The sequence below is a fragment of the Silene latifolia genome, chromosome 11 (assembly GCF_048544455.1).
Source record: "Silene latifolia isolate original U9 population chromosome 11, ASM4854445v1, whole genome shotgun sequence".
NCBI lineage: Eukaryota > Viridiplantae > Streptophyta > Magnoliopsida > Caryophyllales > Caryophyllaceae > Silene > Silene latifolia.
In genome coordinates, this window is record NC_133536.1 from 40,769,160 (window position 1) to 40,776,988 (window position 7,829).

At 37.1% G+C, this 7,829-nt stretch overlaps 1 long non-coding RNA gene across 1 annotated transcript; it reads right to left on the reverse strand.

Annotated features, from left to right (window-relative positions):
• Window positions 1–4,918: 4,918 nt before the first annotated feature.
• LOC141614813 (uncharacterized) lies at window positions 4,919–6,175 on the reverse strand. Its single transcript, XR_012529387.1, has 2 exons — window positions 5,773–6,175; window positions 4,919–5,567 (listed from the first exon to the last, which is right to left on the reverse strand). It is a non-coding gene; the product is annotated as an uncharacterized LOC141614813 (long non-coding RNA).
• Window positions 6,176–7,829: the final 1,654 nt, after the last annotated feature.

Genomic DNA, 7,829 nt, shown 5'->3' on the forward strand with positions numbered 1-7,829 from the left:
ACGTTCTACTCTCCCATTTTGCTGAGGATTACCAGGTATGGAGGTTTGATGAACTATACCATGCTCAGCAAGTAAGTGATTGCAGTCCCTTTGTACAATCTCAGTCCCATTGTCAGATCTCAGTGTCTTAACAGTGGTGTTGAACTGATTTCTAACATAAGCTAGGAAATGCTCAATGGTCTGAGAAACAAGGTCTTTGTGTTTTAATAACATGGTCCAAGTAGTTCTACTAAAATAATCAACTACGGTTAAAAAATAAGAAGCACCATTGAGTGCCAAAACTCTATATGGTCCCCAAAGATCAACATGTATCAACTCAAAAGGAGCATTTGTGACAGAAGTACTAGTGGGAAAGGGGCTCTTATGATGCTTAGCCATGAGACAAGTGTCACAATGAAAACCTTTGTCATTCATAAGAGAGGATGCCTGAGGCACAACATGTTTCATTGAAGATAAAGCACTATGGCCTAACCTAGCATGCATAAGACGTACATCAGTGAATGTAGCATTGGCAGTAATAGACTTATGGCTAGGAATAGAAAAAGGGATAATTCACGTGGTGCCCCTGAGGTTTGGCTTAATTCACGTGGTACCCCTGCGTTTAAGTTTGTGCACATGGTACCCCCGAACTTTCATTTAAGTGCACCATCTACCCTTTTCTTTTTTTTCTGTTATAACGCCGTTAACCCACTATCACTAACCTTGTCATCTTCACCTTTCTCCTCACAAAGCACTTCTTATTTTTCCCTCAAAATTTTCCTTTTTTCTTCATACAACACTCTATTTTTTGAGTCGGTCTCCCAAACTGTCTGTCTTCCTTTTCTTATCATTTCTCCACCACAATTATTCAATTTCACACCACAATAATTCATCCATAATTCCATAAACACCATTAATAACCACAAAATTCACCACCATGGTTCACAGTTCTTGGCCACGACATCAATCGACAATTCAACTAATTACAATTTCAACTGCCTCACCTCACCAATCAAACATCAACCGAGCCATCGTGATTCGAGTCGGCGCACCAGCAGCAGTATCTTCATATCAGAATCCCCGGCTTAATTAGAGCCACCTGCATTCACCATCTCCATCTTCAATACTGAACTCGGAATCAAAACCCGAGTCCAATTCACCAACAGCCATCGCACCACCACGACAAGTCTCCTCTAATCTGCCCCATCGACAACAATCACCTGAGAGCATCAACACCTTTCTCCGTCGCCACATATTCGCACCACCTAGTTCCTCAAATATAATTCCCAAAATGCCCAGATCCTTCAAATAATTAATTTCGAGAGTGGATTTCAATAAAAGCAAGAAACCGCCTATTTAATGCAGATTCAGATTGATTGTTCACCATTTTTGCCATTCTTCATCATCATATTTTCCCATTTCATTGGTTCATCATCTGATATTTTCAATAGGAGCATAATTTGTAGTTAAGAGATTAAAGGAAGAAAGGGAGAAAAAAATGAACAATGATAAAGAGAAGTAATTTATTACGAATACCTGTTGTGTGAGGATGGTGGTGAATGGTTACAATTGGGGAAGTCTGATAGAAGTATTGTGGAGATTGGAGGGAAAACGAAGGAAGCTAATATTTTTTGGGAAAGTTAGAGATAGGGAAGTAATTTGGTGTTCATTAATGGTGGTAATTAGTGGGCAGTGGGGAAGTGAGAGAGAGGGAGAGAGTATTGTTTATTGGTTTGTGAGGGAAATGTGGAGGAAAGTAAAGATATGAGGGGGAAAAAGACAAAGAGTTCTAACGCCGTCATAACAGAAAAACCAATAAGGGCAGATGGTGCACTTAAATGAAAGTTCGGGGGTACCATGTGCACAAACTTAAACGCAGGGGTACCACGTTAATTAAGCCAAACCTCAGGGGCACCACGTGAATTATCCCTTTTATATACATTTATTCTTAGGTATATTACTAAGATGATAGATCCCAGCCTGCTTCAAACCAGAGCACAGAATTTCTTCAGTTATACTGTCCTGAATAACACAACCATCAGGTGTAAATTTAGCACAGAGTCTCACATTATGCAACAATTTACCAAATGAAAGCAAATTGTGCTTAAAATCAGGAAGGTATAGCACATTATGCAGAGTCAAACTATCAGTAATCTGTACACTACCAATGAAGTTGACATGCTTAACTAAACCATCAGGAAGTGTAACAGACAGAGGTTTAATCAATTGCCTGATAGTCTTGAAATTAGACAAGGAATATGTCATATGATCTGAGGCCTCTGAATCAATAATCCAATTTCTATCAATGATGATGCTATTATCTATGTGAGCACTAGCAGCCAAGAGTTTACCTGAAAACTGAGAAGAACCAGCAGTATCAGTAAAATTCTGAGACTGAGACTGTAACTTGAAGAGTTCCTTAGCCACAGCTTGGACAAAGGAAGCATCAATGACATGAGAAGTAGTAGCAGGGGAATCAAGAGGAGTATCAGGATAAGAAGGTGTTTCTTCCACATTGCCTGCAAGCTTCTTTCCTGTAGTGTGACCAGCAGATTGCTTCTGAGCCTGATTAAAAGCTGCACGTTTAGCCTGTTCTCTCTTGTGAACCCAACAATACTCAAGAGTGTGTCCAGACTTCTCACAACGAGTGCAGTAAGAAGGTTGATTCCCTAGAGCAGCTCCTTGATCATTAGAGGTGTCAAATTTGGTCTTCTTGTTGTCACGCCTCCATACATTCTTAGGAATTCCAGTAGAAGCAGCAGCCAAAGCCATACAATCATAATTGACCACAGGAGCAGTACTGATGTTAATATGAACTTCAGCTTGATGTAGCTTAGCATAAACATGATTAATGCTAGGAATTGGATCCAAAGCAAGAATATGATCACGAATTGTGTCATATTTCTTCTCCAATCCCATCACAAAATCCAGAATATGATGAACATTTTCTCGTTCAACAATTTTCTTAAGAATGTTGCAAGTGCAAGTAGCAAGAACTCCACAATCACAATCAGGAAGAGGATCAAGAGACCTAATATCTTCCCAACCTGATCGAAGCTTAGCGTAATACTCAGCAATAGAAAGATCACCTTGCTTGATTTCTGCAACTTCTTTACGCAGTTGATATAGAAAAGGAGCATTTGATTGATTGAACCTTTCATTCAATTCCTCCCAAAACTGCTTGCTAGAGGTAACATAGGAAAAAATCTTAGCAATATCTTCAGAAAGAGAAAACTGAATCCACCTCATAATCGTATAATCAGTACGAATCCAATCCTGGTAACGAGCGTTCGTTGTAGGCGGTTGTGGACAAGCGCCATTGATGAAACCGAGTTTGTTTTTGGAGATTAAAGCAACGCGCATGTTTCGAGACCAATGGAGAAAAGACTTGCCAGAAAACACCTGCGGAACAAGCTGATTGAGTGATTGATCGCCTGTTGTGAGGTGAAGAGGATCCTTGTAAACAGAAGAAGCAACAGGTGTCGCCATTGTTGCGAAGCTTGAAGAAATAGCGGAAGACTTGTGATGAAGATACGATCGAAAAATGTAAAGAATTGAATTTGTGTTTTTGATCTAAACAAAAGAGAAATCAAATTGTGAAAAGTATCAACAAAATGACCTAAAAATGTAAACAATTGATGCAGAAAAACATCAAAATGATGAGTAAATCATCAACGTAGGATCGATTTTTGACGATGATACCATATTGAATTCTGATTTGTCGAATTCTAAATCAAAATGTAACAGAATTACTCAAGCTTGATGATGAACAACTTGAGTAAATAAAGTGAGAATTTTATTGATTATCAAAAACTTAATTTACAGAGTATGAGGATTGTGTATATATAGAATGAAGAAGAGCTGTACAAAAATATTTGTAACTAACTTCCTGACAGGCTGTTGTTAGCTGGAATTTGTTACATGCTGACGTGGATATGACTAGGAGAAGACGGAGAAGCTTCTGGAACTAGAGTGACAGTAGAGCAGAAGTTCAGAAGGAAGAGCTGAAGGATGAAGGCATATCATGATATAGCCAACATTCCGGCTCCACGGCTTGGTCAACGGCTTAGCCCGGTTTTTGGTTCCCAAAGATGACATACGAGTAAAGTGCCGAGGCCGTAAAACGGTATGCCATAACAAAATGATATGCCAACCGCCAGCAGCCCTTGTGTGATTAAGCAATCAGCCACGCAGAATACTATGTCGTGTTTAGACATGGTAAATGGATTGTTCACTTTGTATCGAGTCATTTTCGGATGTATCATTGTTGGATCATTTTCAATATCGATCAACCAATTCACTTTTAATCCTTTAGGTTTATCTTACTTAGGTAGCACGGACGCTCCTCCTGATCAGTCGTATCGTGTCCGACACACGCCTAAATATGTCGGATACTTATAACGAGGAATGAGATGACGAAAGACTGAAAGAAAAAGATTAAACAATGAGTTTGGGTGGGAAATGAGAATGAGTTATATTGTCAAAGTCGAATTTTAACTTCAATTATTCAAATTTAATATCAAATCCATTTACAAAAATAAAAGCGTACGTTATATAACGATAAAATATATTTTATTAAATTTAAATAATGTGTCCCGTGTTCTAAATTTCATGGAATATCGTGTCACGCGTCCTTATCCGTTGTTTTGGTACTACCTAGTTTCTATCTTACTGTTTTCGAATCGATAATTTTGGCGAGGTCAATTTGGAGTAGTACTTTTGAATTTGGATTAGGTTAATTCGAATGTATTCAAGTTGGGTGGGAATATAATATTACAAGGAAACTTCAATGATCACCCACAACCTTCTTTATCTACTTGTCATGCAATAAGAATATAAATATTTATAAATGATCCTCTCCTTTCCCCGTGATTTTTGTGCCAAAATCAAAAGTAAACAATTGACAGAGACAGAGGGAGTACGATTTACATAGGTGAAATACGAGAAATGAGCACATCATCATATGATTGCATTTTTTCTATCTAAATACATGAATAATTGAATACACCATTATTTTAGAATACAATCGCTATATTTGCAACTTAAGCAAAAGTTTGCCTAGCTTTATAATGCAACATATGTAGATAGGAGACGTAGATTCAACACAGTTTCCTGCCAACGAACATTGAATTGATTTCCGAATCTTCGGCATTCGTCGTCACAAGTTCCTACTTACCACCTGCATGTGTAATACTTGTGTTAAAAACTACATCTCGGCCTGCATTTACTCGGATCTCGAGAATATAATCTCCAATTCTAATGCTTCCTATTTTTTGTGTACCACCTATATTAATATTTTGACCAATCGTTGCTTGCCAGGAAGTACTTGTTGTAGTTGTACTAATCACCGGAATCATAGACGACCAAGGGTTACTGTAGGTGGAGTCACGGCGAGAAGACGAGAATGTAGCGGTTTGCTTGTTATAATGATGCTCTGAATTGGTTGTGTTCCGGATTGAAACTTTTGAAGTGGATTCACGGACATACATGCTTCTCCAAAAGATGCAACCAAAAATTCCGAGAAAAATATAAATAACTATTACAAATACGACCATCGTTCCACCAATTATCATACTGGGTACAGTATCCTGCAAAAAATATTATAGTTATTGCTCACCAGAAAAAAAAAGATGTATAAGAGCAGATGTTAACTAGCTTAGCTGGTAAAGTCACGAGAGTTGATACTCGTGACCTGGGTTTAAATCCCGTCAGCAACACATATTCTGCTTGTAACTCACTTTACACCCAAAAATAAATATCAAAGGTAAAAAAACGAGAGGAAAATTGGTAAACCTCGTTTACGCCTTGACTATGTTTCTTGATTTCAGCCCGATACAGGATAAGAATGACATATATAACAAAAACAAAGAGAATAAGATAGAGAAGCAGATTCTTATGAGACCACAAGAACGTTATTCCTGCAATTGATTGAATTAGGCATCCAAACCTACAAAATATATTCCAGAAAATATTATTGTCCCGTTCCACGTTCCATGAACTAGCAGCGTATCTGCATTTCAAGGAATCGACACAACTGAGCGACAAAACAATCGAAGATATAACTACACAAACGAAACCAACTCCCATGTTGGACCATAACCACTGTACTCCTGCAATCATCAAGATTGAATGGTGCGGATCCATTACGTTTCCGTTTTTTATCCAAACAAGATTTTCGGCCGTGACACAAGACAAAGAAAAGAAGTAAATAATCCGAGTAGGGATTATTCTGATGAACCATGATAAAATTGTGAGAATAACCATGATTTTTTTTTTTTTACCAAGGTCTAACGGGAGAACTCTTTTTCCCCCTCAAATAATGTGATGGAATGTCAGGGAGAATAAATCTATGAAATGAAAATCGGAGGCGAAAGGATCAGAGTAGTATCAGGCCGTGCCAAGTCCCGGCAAATTTGACTTTTGCTTTCTTCACACACAAGCAAGCTAGTTTAAGTGGTAAATTTAGGAGAAATGGTACTCAAAACATATTTAAAATGAATCTAAGTTTTTAATATCCAAATTGAATAGAAATTGGACGGAATTCCACATATTCGATAGAAACCCGATCATGAATGCTTGTAAATCGAGTAATCGACTCTAACTGAAATGGTAGACCCGAATTAAAAGAGACTCATTTTCTTATGAACACACTCTCACTTTGTGAGTAATTATGAGTAATTAGCTGATTACTCCATATTTGTTAAGTAATGATACTTTGCGTTATTGTATTTGGAACGTTAATTATATGGAATGAATATAAAGCCAATATAGTGACACATAACTTAATAAGAGGGCGTTTGATTGAGGATAATTAGGAAAGGGAAAGAGAGGAAACTTCTCACTTCCCGTTGTTTGTTTGCCTATATTTTCCTTACCTTTTACCCAATTCTCAAAATAGAATTCCCCCCAAAACCCTCTTATTCCCCAACCCCCCATACCCGGAATTTCTTGGGCAAATGAGTGTTGGGTGAAATTGTACATCCAACACAAGGTTTAATGAAGTTATGTGTTACATGTACAAGTATTGATGATATACTTGTAACATTAGGATGGTGTTAAATGATGTTAATGCATTTGCTTCACATTACGTGAAAATTGTTTTAACATTGGTGGAAACGAATGAATTATATCAAGTAGTGTTTGGCAACGCGGAATTGATTTCATTTTCGTGATTTCAATTGTAGAATTCCAAATGTTTGAATTCAATTCCAAATCCTGCGTTTGGAAACCCATGGAATTGGAATTGGACTTGGGCGAGACGGATATGGGTCAAGGTCATATGATGTTTTATATTTGGAAAAAAAAAATTGTCCACGCCTCCACGAAAAATATTTGCGATCGGAAAAAAATATCATAAATAAAAATATTACGATGAAATTTGCGTCATAAAATAAAACGTAAGAAGTGATGGAATTGAAATGACTATTATATGGTAGGTATTCGAGAGCCCGAAATTTTAACTAGCTTAGAATTGATAAGGAATTGAGTCAATTCTAATTCCAAATTCTAGGGTTCCAAAACACTTAAAATGTCTCAATTATGGAATTCAATTCCAATTCAAGATTCTCAAACATACCATTAATTCATTAGTGTGATATTGTAAAATAACTTTATGTTATTAAAATATAACGTCATTTCACAATGTTATATAAAGGATTGAAATCGTTTGGAAAATATATCTCGCAAAATGTAATCAAACAAAGTGACTAAAATGTCGGAGTTTGAGAGTGAAGTGGAGTACAACGGGTGTTTTTTATACAATAATTTAGGAGATTACTCTAGGGATAATATTGGTGGCATTTACTAATATTACTGGAGGGTTAGAGGTTGCTATCTTTTATTATTGTGGG